A 14,706-nucleotide genomic window follows, 5' to 3' on the forward strand; every position below is an offset into this window, starting at 1 on the left:
CACGAGTACGTAACCATTACATATGCGGATCAATTCATATTAAATTAAAGAAGTAAACTGAAGAGGAAAATCACCGTCAATAGAGTCAAATACCGTCTCACCCATCCCAAAAATGTATGTCGATGATTGATTCCCTTAAGTTTTTTAAAACCCTTGGCACACTTAAATAATTAGAGTCTCAGACGCACAGTCAAAGCCTTCCTTATTTGCATCTTTGCATGTTACGTTCATTCAAATTTCTAAGAAGTCTAAAATTAAATATTTTGCGATGCCACCTAAAGATCAAATGAAAAAGACAAGTACCTATAGTTAAGCGCTTTAATACCTATAAATACATCGTGAGATCGTTCAGCAATAAATGAATACTTTCAGTCAACGAAAAATTATGAATGCTATAGGTACGAGTATATGTACCCTAGGTATAGGTATTTGTGCTGGTGTATGTGTGTGGCCGAGGTACCGGTGGATCGATGAGGTCCAGAAATACCTATGTGACATCCAAGCGGCTGAATGGCGTCGGATCGCAAAGGATAGGAACGAATGGCGAAATCTAGTACCGGAGGCCAAGATCCACTTCGGGTCGCTGAGCCAGCGAAGTAAGTATAGGTATATGTAGTATTCTCGTCTCGTTATATGCCCTCGTATCTGTATTTTCGGGGCGGATGAGTGTGTATATATTTCGAGTACATAAACGCATAAGAAAAGTCCGTATACACCCTAGCTTTGCACATTTGCGATTTGGTTGACGAGCAATACCAACAAATCTTATTTATGGTTACATGGTGCTTCCAATATTTGTAGTGACGATGTAGTAGAAGCGGCTTACTTTTTCCTGACATGATCAGAACCGCCTGACCTGTCAAAAATGAATAAAAACCTTTAAGTACATATGACAACGGCTGTAGTTATTTCACAGATATTTAAAAAAAACCGGACAAGTGCGAGTCGGACTCGCCCACCGAGGGTTTCGTACTTTTTAGTAGTTGTTGTTATAGCGGCAACAGAAATACATCATCTGTGAAAATTTCAACTGTCTAGCTATCACGATTCATGAGATAGCCTCGTGACAGACAGACGGACAGACAGACAGACGGACAGCGGAGTCTAAAAAGTACCTTTCGTTTTGAAGTTGCTCGTGTGATTACTGATTAATGATTGGAAAGGGAGTAAAAAGCGCGATTGTTTTAATCTATTTAATAAAAATCATGAACTATGTCATATTATTTAAGAAAAAACATTAACACAAATCGGTCTCATCTTATTTCTTATATGTATTTCTATTTTCTATTTCTATATTTTTATTCGTATTCAAAACATATCTTCTTGTATTGTTTTAAATCTTATATTCATCAACATTTAGTCGTTTATTCATACATTTGAGGTAGATACATGAGTGAGGCATGTAATAATTAAAATAATCAGATAAATGTAATTATAGCACTAAGCATAGTAACATAGGTATACTTGCAGCTTATGGTCGAGATACACGCAGCGCTCGCTCAATACATTGCGGGTTCAATATAATGACGCGTTCAGGGTGCTGTTGCGGCTGCCGCGGCATTGCAGCGCGTCTGGCATGTTCGCTGACGCACACGTCGACGGTTTCCATGCGACGCTGCGCAAGCGCTGCGCCGCGACGCTCCGCAGAGTCCGCGACAGCCGCCACAGCCTCCTGAGCGTAGTAGCGGGGAGGTGGGACAGTGGCCTAATCAGGCACTGGTCCTCGCTTCACTTAGGTTTAGGTACTAATATAGTTATTTAAGTATTATTTTTGTTTTTTTTTTATTTTTTTTTTTTATTTTTTTTTTGGTACTAACAAACTATGGACACTTATTCGTCTGAAATAAATGCATTTTATGTTATTTATTTTCATTTATAAAAATTAATAATTTTTAACCAAAAGGAAACTTATTGTCGATTGCCAATATGGTGCAATTGCCATAAACATTACCTTACTAACAACCAACAATGTGTAACCATTTGCCTGAAAACTTTACAAATAGTTGCCTATAACAAGCACAATGTCAATACACAGAAAAAATAATTTGCCGAACTTATTGAATAACTCAAATTATAACTGAACAGCGAGATCGCCTCCTCCAGCCGCGCGTTGTGCGCGCCCAACCGCTCAATTTAAAACATACGGAACTTTCCTCTACTTACAATCAATTACTACTACTGAACTTAAGGCCAGGATTACACTTGTAAGTTTTACTTACGTAAGTAGGGACAAAGCTATTTGCTAGAATGAGATAACGATATTCATATCTCATTCTGTAGTATAGCTGTGTCCCTACTTACGTAAGTAAAACTTACAAGTGTAATCCTGGCCTTAGTAATACCTGAAGAAATATATTTAGCTTAATATATCCTAAAACCGATTCTGCAACAGGTAACACATAGTTCGCAATTCCCATTTTTTGTTTAAGTAGTAACAAAATATTTTGTTACTGTTATGCAAACATTTCTTTCAGTGTAAATGTATTATAAAAGATTCGTTTTTTATATAACTTGGACAATAAAAAACAACCCAGATTATACTGTATTAGGTCAGCGGTCGGCAAAATTTTAGCAGCCAAGGGCCACAAACATAGTACCTAGCTAACGAAATTGACGCGGGCCACACTTTGTTAATATAGCCGGCCAAACAACTTTGTCAGTAGAAAAAGGCGCGAAATTAAAATTTTCTATGGGACGATAACCCTTCTCTCCTAAATTTTTTAAATTTGCCGCTTTTTTCTACTGGCGTAAATGACTTGACAGACTATATTTATGACTTTATCAGGTATTGTCGTTTGTCAATATGACATATAAAAAATCCAGGGAGGCTCGCGGGCCGCCTGTTGCCTACCGCTGTAGGTAATACAATCAGAATTTGAATATTGCTCTCAAAAAGATCGAAGGAAGACGCTTCATATAAAACGGTATTATAGAACTGTATCCAATTTGAATTTGAGAGAAATATGCTAGATAGGTATGTGGCAGTGCAGCGGGACCGGTTCTGTAGTGCCAGAATGATACATTTTAAACGTAGGCGCAGTCAGAGACCAACTGGTGCGATATACACAAAAAACGGACACTGGGCTTTATCGTAAACACTATTAAAATATATGACTTTCAAAGAATTGGGATACAAGCTTAAAAACATTTATAAATGACACCCAAGGGTTTAAAAATAATTTGTAACATTATTTTTTTAGGAATTTTGTTAAAATAGCGTAATAACCTTCGACTAAATTTACCAAATTTGTGTTTTAGTAGCATAATACTTTCTTCGGCCGTGTTTTAAAATTCGCCACTCGTTGCGAATTTCCTATTTCCCGCACTTGTATCGTAAATAACTAAAAAAATCTAAATTATTATTATCCTACGAGCAATGATTATATTCTATGTTAGTAGATCCAAGCATCAAATGAATTCATGAATTTTTATAAAAAACAATATAAACATAGGGCCTACCGCGAAAAACTAAAATAAAAATTACGTTACGTGGGTGAAGAGTACCTAGTATATTGAAGTGATAGAGAGGTAACTACTATACGCTACGGAGCGTGAACGATTGGCATCTTGTCTACGCACCCAGCGGCGGTAGCACGGTCGCATTTTTATCGCTTGTCACCATGCCTGTCAAGTTCTAACAAGTATGTAAGTGCGAGAGTGACGGGCATAGTGACAGGCGATAAAAATGGAACCATGCTACGCCCAGATCTAAGAGCGATATGGAGATAGATAACGAAATTTCTATGGGTGGTTCATCTATGGATTTCAAAATAGTTATCCCTAGAAAGCTCTATAATTTCTTACAGTCTGAGAATGTTCTTTAAGCGGTAAGCTTTAAAAAATCACGATAAAAATTATCTCAAGTCACTAAGGTTAAATACACATGCTTAGGTATAGATTCCCAAAGCGGGCACTTATGGTTATGTTTTCCTTTAGACACCACCACATTCAGGTTGTCGTCTGTAGTGACTTTTGCTTTACACTCTTCAGATTTACTATCAACACATTTCCATACGACACCCTTCTTGGACTTGGAAGCTCTCGAGTACGTATAACGTTGATATAGCAGCCTGTATACACCCTTCTTGTTGGTTTTTATGAGAACTGGACCTGCAATTAAAAGAAAACTTATGTAACAACTATTTGTTTATAATTTTGGTGTAGTATATTATAAAAACTGCCTGCCTGCAGAATAAATTTCTAAGGTATCTAAAAATTACTCCGGTACTTTGTCGGTATAGCGTCAAATTATGGAGAAACAGAAGCGTTTTTCTTTAATTTGACGCTGTACGCAGCGTACGGTGTAAGCGTAAACCGAGGATCAAGACAAAACTCGTACAGACCAAATGTAGGGAAAAGTAACGCGCGCGTAAGCTCGTAAAATTCAAATGTAGGGAAATGTAACGCGCGTATTAGCTCGTATCGCCGAAACGACCGTATACAAGCGTAAAAATACGCTAGTATGAAACCGCCCTTGATATTTGATATTGTCTTCGGTCACCGCGATGGTTATTCGTGAAAAAAAACTATGTAAACGGATTCTATCGGGTATAAAATGAATTTTAAATAACGACGTTTCAAACTCTTCACTGCGTTCGTTGTCAACGGAAGACTGAGGAAAAATACCTATAGATAATTCACCTCTGTCACATACAAAAATAATGAAATAAAACTAAATTTTTTAAGGCTGTATATATGCATATACGGGATATAATTCATTTACAGTTTTAACGTTTAAGTCTTAAGTTCAGAGCACACCAGATTCGTGTGCGTAGACGTGCACGTGCGCTAAAATGTTTGAGCCGTGCACGCACACGTCACGCAAGTGGTGTGCCGTCTCTCATAATTATCTGTATATTACAACGCGTCTACGTACACGCACTCGGTGTGCACAGGCCTTTAATGTTTGGTATGGTACTCTTCGAAACAGATCTCTGAGCAAAGCGATACCCGACATTGCTTACAAATATATTTCGATCGAGATTGTCGACACCACACACACCGCGTGTACTTGGACACGCCCTGACTGATGTAATGATTGCCCAGAAGTATGGGTCGCATTCGTCTTCGTGGATAATGTATTATTTTCTTCAGTTTCACGGCATACGAAGGTTCCTCAGAAGTTTCTATATATACTTGCCCGAGTGACGCCTCTTCTTCGGCTTCTTCCTTTATTTCTACAACGATGTTTTAAGTCCTTAGCGAGTGTAAGTGCAAAAAATCCTAAAATTATAGGTCAGTTTAACAAAGTAATGAATTAATAATATTTATATTTTTCATACCGCATATATTTTAACTTTTCAGCATAGAGGATACAAAATCAACATCGTAATGGGTCTTCTCAAAGCAATTATTGTTTCTATTTAATCATAAGGCTAGTTTACACTGTGTGCATAATGTGCATATGATGTTTGTTTTACGCCGACAGCCGGCAGCCCGACATTCAAAGTGTAGATTGTGTTTCCTGGCATAGTCCCTTATTCTTTCTGGCCTTAACCATCCTTTATTCATTTCTTCACCAAAGTTATGTAAAGGAAGTATACAATAATTAAATAAATTACTCTTACTCTAAACTATACTACCATAGAAACTAATACTAATAATAAAAAGTCACATTTCAGCCCTATAAATCGTCCCGCGACCCCCCCGATGCAAAGGGATAATGAAATTGGATTAAACGAGATAACAGTTTCGTAAGGAGACCGATTAGAGTACCTAAAAGCTCGTTCCCACTTGTCGGATGTCAGGCCCGGATTTTAATCAGATGTCCCAGCGGCAGAACATTTTTTATGAAGCTATTCACACTTGCCCGTCACAGATTTGCTTGCAACTGGGACATCCGATTAAAATCCGGGCCTGAGATCCGACAAGTGGGAACGGGCTCTAATAGGTGCCGTAAGTAAAATTAGCTTTATACATGGCTAATAAATAGGTATAGCATGCAATAACTTTTCGGTCTAATTACTCTGACTTACACGATAACTGCACATGTACCTAATCAAACATACTTTTCCTTTAAACAAGCTAATTTTAGCCACGCTTAAAGCTATCTTATTAAATAAATGAAACACATTAACTATTCAGTGATTATATTTGCGTAGTTAAAGAACCTGATTATAAATAAAATATGAGATTTTAATAAAGTGTCACTAGACTTAATACGTATTATAATATCCATGATTATTTATGATCACTAAAGTAAAACTATCACAATAATGTTGACGAAACCGTTACTAACTTCGTTTCTCTATGAGGTGGTGGCGATTTTTTTGTATCATATCATTACATCAGCTCCCAAATAAATGATTAAACAATAAATTAAACAAATATAGGTTATAAAATACATATCCGGAGTGGATATAGGTAAAAACTATGTGGTGTAGATAGAATATAAATATTTACAAAAGCTGCTGGCAACCTTTCATATATTAAGTGTACTTATACGTATACCATATACCTACATCTCTAAAATACAATCACACGTGTAATAAGCAAAACACAATCGAAAACCTCACGTAGATACATAATATACCAAGTGTAAAAGTGCACGTGAGTGACTAATTCATGTCTATAAAAATGTACGAACACAAAAATCAGAATTTCCGTTGATTTTGTTTACATAGATAATTTATATAAGTACCTATAAATTATATTATTTGTTCAATAATAATGATTTTTAAATTGTTATTTATTGAAACTATATCACGGTAACCTATAACCTTTAACCAAAACGAAAATAATGACGCTGCCTCATTCATCGAAACTAGCGAGTAGATAGGTTTAGGACTAGGACATATTTTTCGCGACTTCAGGGTTGCTTCTATAATAAAAGTCATTCATTACCTACATATTTAACTTGAATGTTTATAAAACAGCCCATAGATGTCTCTAGTATGACATTTATGCCGAGTCACCTTATTTTAAGATTGTGCCATAAAATGCCTCGAGACAAATATACCCTGCGGTAATTTGACGACTTTCGTTTCATGAGTATGAGTGCCGAACACTTGCAACACTTTGTAATTCAGATCCGTAATGCAGTTGACCCTGCATTTTCTTGAGTTTCTTGAGGAACAGTACCATTTGATGTGGTTTTCTTTCTTTGAGGCGTAGCTCTTGTTGTACGTGTATTCGTTGTAGAGAAGCACTGGTTCACCTCGGGAGGAGGATATGATACATCCTGAAAACATATTAGTCTTAGCGAGTAAATATACGTCTAAAAATCAAGCTGTGCTACTAGAAAATGGTGCTAGTTATACTAGTAAACATGAAAAAAATGGCTTGAGAAATAAATAACTAAAAACAGATTGCATGCGTAGGGCACCATACTCCGCGAGATAATATTATAGGCTACCTACATACATATGATCAACTCCGGCGGTATGGCTAAGGGTTCTTTTTTAAAATCCACCAAGTCCAGTACTATACAAGCAGGGATAGGGATACACTGGTGACCGCCTGTTTCTTGGACCTATCCAAAGCCTTCGACCTGGTCTCGTATGACATGTTGTGGGACAAATTGGCAAATGAGACACCGGTGGAGCTGATTGAGGTTTTTTAAAATCTTTTTTTACTTGCTACTTACTTTTACTTTACCAAGTATTCACTGCAAGATGCAGCTTTATCTATATTGTAAGCAGCGCTGAGACTAGAGAACAAGTGTTTCAAATAATAACATCTCGCACTTAATAACATTTTATTCATATTAATAGTAAAATTATTCTTTAAACTCCTCCTCAACATTCCCCTCAGTTTCGGCGATTTTACTCAACCTCTTAGCCGACATTCGAATATACTCCCCATCATTATTGACGTAGAAAATCGGCGGTGGATGACTATGTACTCCATCAAGTACTACAAATTCTCCTTTATTGTCTAAAGACACTTGGGCCGTGCATTTTTTGGAACATCGGGACGAACAAGACCAGGTCACTCTGTTCTTGCTCACGCTGTTTTTCGCGTACGTGTACTGTTCGTAAACGAGCAACTTGAAACCCTTTTTCGAGGTGATAAAGTAAATTTCTGAAAAATTATGAAAAAGTATCCTGATGACGTGTGTATTTTTTCAAAACTATACATTACGCTAAGATCACATAAAATAATCATAACTTATTTTATACGTACTTTTTAAATGTAATAATTAAGAGAAGAACAATAACATAATATATATAACAGAGCAGAAACTTTGGTAATATATTCATTGAATTTTAAATTAGCCTTACTTACTAGTTACTTTTTACACTATTACAATATTTACAATATTCAATATGATAAAAATGTAAATAATAAATCTTGTAAAATAATATATTAATTTCACATGACATATGACATTGCACAGTTGACGTCAAAAATATGTTTACACTTTTGCACCTTCCTCCTATGTAATAAGGCAAAATAATTATGTAAACATGTCTTTGAAGTCGACTCTACTAAATGCAATAGTAATATTGATTCCCGACCTAACTTTTTCTTAACCTTTTTATGGTTTTGTTCGATGACTTCTAGAAATACCTCATACAATAAATACAATCACTTATTTCTCCGTTCTAAAAAAAGTTTGAAGATACAAATTCACCATTTTATAAGTGGGCAACTAGGAGGATATAACCAAACGGAGTCGCCACGTCTCTAATTTTCTGTACAAAAAAGTCTGCCGATTTTTGCGGGAGAGGAGGACCTCAAATGTATACGTAACGTAAAAATAGCCATGTCAGATCCATGCATTGTGTATGACCATTGGCCGACTTTTTTCGACAGAAGGAACGCCTGTTAATGGCTACTCCGTTTGGTTATATCCTCCTAGGTGCGCAATATGTATTCCTTTTTATTAAATATATTTTTTTAAACAAAATAAAGAAATCGATCCTCATCTGAGGCATCTTACTTGTAAACTTCAGCGACATTTCACCCTATTTTGACTCGTTCTCCACTCTAACAACCCACTGCGTCATATCTAACTTAGGCGGCGGGTGATTATGTTCGCAATTGAATTTAGTCACTACAATAGCCGTGTCAGTTTCTTTAGTAATTACGTTAGCTTTGCAGCCCTTCTTGCGATGACTGGAACAGGACCAGTGTGCGCCTCCGTCCTTTCTTGAGTTTCTCCAAGAATATTTGTATCCACGGAAGATTAGCAAGCCGTTTTCTCCCCTCGTTGATAGTATGAGCGCCTCTGGAATAAAATCAAGTTACATTTACGGTATGTAGGGATTCAGACTAATGCTTAAAGGTAGCCCCCACCTTTAGCCAGACGTAAATAGTAATTTCCTCTGTATCCGATTAATAGAGGCTCGTCTCCCATTTCATATGATCATAATAGGCATAGGATATATATCCTATCGAGCTTTCTCGGCGATTAGCGATTACCCTTCTAAGATGTTATGACAGTATAAATAAAACAAAATGCAGCGATTTATAAAATTGTCTTTTCATATAAATTTTGTCTTAAATATCTATCCAATTATTACGATATCAAATATATAATTAACACCAAATAAACCCTTCAACCATTTTAACAAAGCAACCATAACCAAAATAATCACATTAACACTGTACAAAAATATGCATTGTAATAATTTTGTTAGAGTCAGACCAAGCTAACTCTGCATTAACTAATAAACGTCAAAGTTCAATGAATTTATGACGTTCTAAGTCACACACTTTTTTCTAAGTCGGTGCAGAGTTAGCTTAGACGGACTCTTCTTGGTCTCCAGACGGTGATCCTTGTTTGTCACGCGACAAATATTATTCATCTCTTAGAGTCAAGGAGACGATTATATATTGGCCCTGTCGTGACCTGTGTCAACGTCAGAAATATCATAATAGACGGTAATTACTCAGTATTACGCGACAAACGGAAATTACCACATTAGTCATTTGTATTCAATGCTTCCTTAATTCTTCTCTACCTTAACCTGCAATTGTGTCGGCATGTCTATCTTAGGCGGGGGATGATTATGCTCACAACTGAACTTATTAACTATAACCGCTGTATCAGTTTCCTTTGTATGCACGTTGGCTTTGCATCCTTTCTTCTGGTGACTGGAACATGTCCAGTACGCGCCGCCATTTTTTTTCGCGTTTCTCCAAGAATACTTGTATCCTCGGAAAATGAGCATTCCGTTATCTCCCCGAGTTGACAGTATAAGCGCCTCTGAAATTAAGTCCTGCTTGTGTTATATTATTTTAGTTATTTTTGATTCTTTTTTCGTCTTTTGAGCGTTGGCGTCCAGGCTGTTGCGCCAACGTTGCGTCGAGCAGCAGCCATAGAGTTGACTAGACGCCGCGACGCTTAGAAGACGCTAGTGTGGGGTCTCCCTTATTAGAGGTGTCAATTTTAAGCTTAGAGGATATAACCAAACGGAGTAGCCGTTAACAGGCGTTCCCCTCTGTCGAAAATAGTCGGCCAATGGTCATACACAATGTATGGACTGATGTTTATCTGACATGGCTATGTTTACGTTACGTATACATTTTCGCCTCCCCCGCAATAATCGGCAGACTTTTTTGTACAGAAAATTACAGAGAAAGCGTCTCCGTTTGGTTATATCCTCTAAGATTTTAAGACGTAGGTAGAGTAGGTATATAGCCATAATGGAACCAAATTAAAAGATGTCTGTTTCATACTTATTTAATTAAAGTAAATGACATAGAATATGCGTAAGAAAATCTAGCATAGTTTTGACATCACTAGACTACGTACACGATTCATTTTACATCTCAAGTAAAAGACTGCACGCCGGGTGCGTATGCGTACCGCGTTGTTATATACAGATCCTTACGAAAGACGGCACACCGCTTGCGTGACGTGTGCGTGCACCGGCTCCAACAATTTAGCGCACGTGCGCGTGCACGTCTACGCTCACGCAGCCGGTGTGCTCTGGGCACCTACCGCGAACCACGTTCGACGTGTTGCCACCCTGTCACACTTACGTACGGATTTACAAGTGCGACAGAGAGGGAACACGTCGAACGTGGTTCGCGGTAGGCCCTCTGGCCTTAAACCATGCTTCCTCTCGCACACGACAGTAACGTACTACATATATGTCAGACACGTAAGAGATCGTAGCTATTCAGATACGTACACTAATAAATATCACAAATCATAGTGAACTAACAATAGATATGATTAGTATGAATTTTGATATTACGATTGAAAAAAGCACATTAATCACTTAAAATAATATGTATAATGAAATAGCTTTTGCGTGGCATGCGAGACGGCTTGTACGATGAATTATATTGTATACAATTGATCATGTTTGGTATACTATCGGCTTGTATAGTAATTAAGAATAATATATACAGGTTGTCCTTGGACATTGTGACATTCGATTTATTGTAGTCTCATCTGTATATCGGAGCGGTCATGGTGCTCAATAATATCAGAACATGCACTTTCTTAATAAGGCTTTGTTCAGATAGTTAGGAAAACTGGCCGCTAAATCTGATGGCGACTGGATAAGTTCGAGTAGACTTTTTTATTTGCTGATTTTGTAAAAAAAGGATTACTTATCTTGTTAACTTACCTATACATTTCAAACCTTTCTGGGAGACTATTTACGGGAATCAAATAGCTAATGTTATTCGAGCCCACCCCATATATGACACTGTCACAAAATTCTACGGTTCTTTTTAAAAAAAAAACATTTCCGTGCACCGCTGTTTTTTTTTAAACTACGTCAACTATTTAAACGTAATATATACGTCACGTCAGTATTAGCTGTAGTTTATCACTAACAAAAAGCAATTGAACCAACCACCCTTAGATATTCAAGGAATTAGATTTCTGTGCCACTTCGTACCTTGTCACAGAGACAATCAATATGAAACCCGCTAGGGACTGAGATCATTATTGTCACTGTGACAAGGCACGAACTGGCACAGTTCAAATTCGTTGACCGTTAGCTTTACGTAACGACTTACGTAGGTATGTCGACACATATTAATCATAAACTGAAATAGATGTTGTATATTAAAGAAAAAGTCACGAAGCCCTCCAGTGGTGAAGGCCGGATTCGAACCGGCATCTTTAGCAATTAGGGCTAACGCCTTGAACGCCTAGGCCACCCCGCCACGGCGGAACCGGTCCCAATTTCTCGACTATATGCCATCTTACTAAGACTAGGCGTCTTTGACCAACTCTAAGGGCAAGCAGTACGTACTTGTTCTTAAAAAAACACGAATCAAAATAAATTAAAATAAAAAATTCACTGTCTTGGATGGGACTTGAACCCACAACCACTGGATCACTAGTACAGTGCTCTACCTCTGTGCTCAGTGAATTTTTCCACTTTTAATTTATTTCTAAGCTTAATAGCATCGTTCGCAGACGTTTCTGCTTGATAAAACATTAACAAATCAAAATATTCAATGAAATAATTTGATTTGTTCCCAAAGTTGTGTCGGCATATTAATATTTGGTTGACGAAATTTGGTCAAAATTTGGGTGGTTTGAAGAGTCGCTCATTCTAATAGGCGGAATAAATACAAAATCACAACTCGTCCAGAAAAAAAAATACCTTCATATTTTTGTTGTTACGAAATACTATCATACTTTTTAGTAACTCAGTGAAAGTTTTTTGGGCATAAGCTGAAATTGCGCTTATATAATATACAGAATAGGGAACTAATATAATCTATCCACCAAATTATAACAAAATCTGACGAAAAAAAAATTCGAAAACAAAAAAGTCGGCCCAATTAGAGATAAACAATTTTTTACTGCGCATACTTCCACAGAGCACCTTATGCTCACATTTAATGCAATCGTTGTAATTAAAAATACTGATTTTTGTGTTGTGATGTTTGTGTGCTAAGGAGGGCCGCGAAAAAGTTTATACATAGTATGTACTTGCTAGGCAGGGGTCGGAAACCGGTATTTGCTCCATACAAAAATACCGGTATTATTACGTTCTTTTGTTTATAATTTGATTTTTAATGGGACGTTTTAATAATGCAAAATTGTTTCCTAAATACATGATTCAGTCCTACGTAATGAGCATATAAAAATTTAAAATATTGGGCTATTTCGGGGTTTTTAAAAAATACCGGTTCCGAGCCCTGGCTAGAAGATGCCTTAAGTAAGCAAATAGTAGTAAACAGTGCTGCTAATCCTATATAAATCACACAAGACGATTATCACACGCTTATTAATAAATCTTTGAAATAAGACAGTGAATATAGGCTTTGCTTACTTAACTATTTACTTTGACTACATAACGATAGTCGTCTCGTATCGGTATTTAGTAGCTACTTCAGAGGATAGTGGACGACCTTCTCCCTACAAACGTAGTCCCCATTTTCCTCCCTGGATATTGGCATTACGGAAAACATTTTTTTGATTATTATTAGAGTTGGGAGCGAATAACAAGTTTCATATAAATCTTTAAGAGCTAACTTTATTATAAAGTAAATAAAAATCGAAAAAAAGAAACGAAAGGGCATAGCTTTGGTTAATGGTGGTTAATACATCAAATTGTGTACAAATATTTTCCATAATGTTAGTATCCAGACGTTTGTATGGGGTTGTCACGTGACTACGTCTCCTTTCGTCTTAAGGTAAAATTTCCTTAACATCACTATCAGGCTCAGCTTTAGGTTTATAAGTAAACGGCCTCTTCTTACTATGCCTATAATCTATGCCCGTCTTAGTTAATTTAATCTGCGGCGGCTTATGAGTATGATTGCCCCGAATCTGCACAATATGGTCCTGTGCATCGGTTGTGAGGATAGAAGGGCATTGGTTGGTGCCATACATGGCGCAGTACCAGCTTCTGTTGCCTTCGCGGTTAGCTTTGGAGACCTGGCGGTACACGAAGTGGTTGAAAAGAAGGAGTTGGGCGCCACGGACGCTGCGTACGTAGGATGCTGGAAGGTAAGGAGAGGTAAGTTCATGGTTGACTAATAATAGGCCTCACCGGATGCGTATGCAGCACGACTCTGTGCGTAGGGTGCGTTGGGATAAGATTGAACGGGTTTTTCATGCGGGGTAGGATGAAAAGTCGCCCGTAATACTTCGGCATACGGACGATTTTTTCCTTCATGAAAACCCTGTTCAATCTTACCCCAACGCACTTTACATCATTGTGTGCCTCGTTCATCAAGAGAACGCAACGCAACCGATGTACTGCTAATGGCATTTACAAACGACAAACGTGATACTTGTGATTTGCGATTGCGGCATTTGATCAATCGAATACGTTGCTCCTACTTAGCCGACAATTATCTAAAATCGCATTCCATTTGTTGCAACGTTTGTAAAATCCTCAAGTGAGCCGTGCTGCATTACGTGTGTGTGCTTTGGCCTTAAGGCTGTAACTACAGGGAACTCAAACCATGCCCAAGCTTAGGTTCATACTACTAGCAGCTATACTTACTTACTTACTTACTGCTGTGGCGCGACGACCCGAAGTGGATCTTGGCCTCCGACACCAAAGACCGCCATGCTACTCTGTCCAAAGCCGTTTCTGTCCAGTCGACGGCGCCGAGTTCGCTGAGGTCTTTCTGCACTTCGTCTCTCCAGCAGCAGCTATAGAGATATACTAGCAGCTATAGAGATTGCATATAACCTGCTATGCAATGAATGAGATCATACATTTCTGCTGAAATGGTGGACTATGTACACCAGAAGGCAGTGGCGGATTTGCAGGCTTGGCCGCTCTAGGCCCCAGGCCCTGTATAGTAACTACAAGCCGCCCCTTGCTC

The sequence above is a fragment of the Cydia strobilella genome, chromosome 2 (assembly GCF_947568885.1).
Source record: "Cydia strobilella chromosome 2, ilCydStro3.1, whole genome shotgun sequence".
Taxonomy (NCBI): Eukaryota; Metazoa; Arthropoda; class Insecta; order Lepidoptera; family Tortricidae; genus Cydia; species Cydia strobilella.